We start from the raw sequence: 1,480 nt of genomic DNA on the forward strand, positions 1-1,480 counted from the left end.
AGACACTCTACAAACAACACGTTTCAGTCTTTTTGTGGTTGTTGTTTTCTCTGTGGTCACTTTTTGTCTCTTTTTTTTTGTCATTTTGTGCCTATTTATGTACATTTTGTTCCTTTTTGTTGGTCTGTAGTTGGTTTGAGTATCCTTTAAGTTTTTTTAAGTCCTTCAGAGTGACTGTAGAGTTGCTTTGAGTCATTTAGAGTTATTTTGTAGCTGTTTTGAGTCATTGTGTCGTTGTTTGAAGTCTGTCTGAGTCCTCTTTGTCGTTCTTTTGAGTCATTCTCAGTCTCCGTTTGGTTTGACTTATTTTTCTCACTTGTAAATGTTGAGGAGGCATTGATAAATGTCACAAAAGAAACTTAAGTCAGTGAATGTCAAAATGAATTGACCAATCAAGAAAATAGTCAGATCAACCAGTAATTAACACACTTGTCATTATTTACAGTCCTTGGCATTAAGCATGACTTCTCCTCAGGCCCACACAGTGCTATTGGTCAGTCTGCATACCCTATGAGGAAAACTGTGGATTGAAACTGGAGAGGTTATGGAGATCTACGTATACAGGGCTGGATATAGTTAGAGGCAGGCCAGAGGACAGAGACGGAGTGAGACCGGGCGGGCATGAGAAGGGGAACAGGCTAAATTCAGACAGTGATATGTGCTGGGGCAGGGGATGATGCTAATCTTAGCTCTTTCTCAGAGGTGAGAAGAGGGGTCTGTCTATATTTGCTGCCATAAATACTCATACTGACACAGTTTCGGGCGGCCTTCTGGGCAGCAGCCACCACTTAAGACCACCGCAGCCATGCTGATTATTCTTAGATGGTGGTGTATAGAGCAAGTAGGGTGACAATGCCTATAAATTGAGCTGCTTATTGCACTCCCCTTTCGAAGGGTTCAAGTGTGTGGCCCGAGCACCACTTTAATCAGCCAGAGAATTTACAAGTACAGTAAGAGAAGGGACCAGGTGCAAAGCTACCTACAGGTCCTTGTGAGGGGGTTCTGGCTGCATCTGGTCTCAGAGCCGGTGACTGACACTGACACCTGTGGGTTTATTAGTCTAACACATTATTTTAAATGCCCTTTAAAAACCTAAAAACAAACATGTCAGGGAGAGTATCGTGAAACTGTGTCACCGCCAAACCAAGATACTTTATTGTTTCACGCCTGTCAGGACTTAATCACACAAACATGCATCTGTGGAGGGACACAGCTCACATCCTACATGTGCTGTTAGTACTTGCAGATTAGATGTGGTCTTGCCACCTGCTGGTGATTTGAAAGCAATACAAGCTGGCTTCAGGTGAAGGAAACATGCCGAGCTCAGCACTTTCTGCTCAGAACATGTCTGCCTCTCTTGAGAGAAACATAAATAAAATCATACTAAATTCACAAGCACTGAGATCCTGGTTTGGACTATATGTAATTTTACACCGTATGTAATGTTTTATACTGACATAAGACATAAAAAACAAGAACA

Source organism: Embiotoca jacksoni, unplaced genomic scaffold, assembly GCF_022577435.1.
Source record: "Embiotoca jacksoni isolate LCO1_2020_lvr unplaced genomic scaffold, fEmbJac1.0.p SCAF_1, whole genome shotgun sequence".
NCBI classification, from domain to species: Eukaryota; Metazoa; Chordata; class Actinopteri; family Embiotocidae; genus Embiotoca; species Embiotoca jacksoni.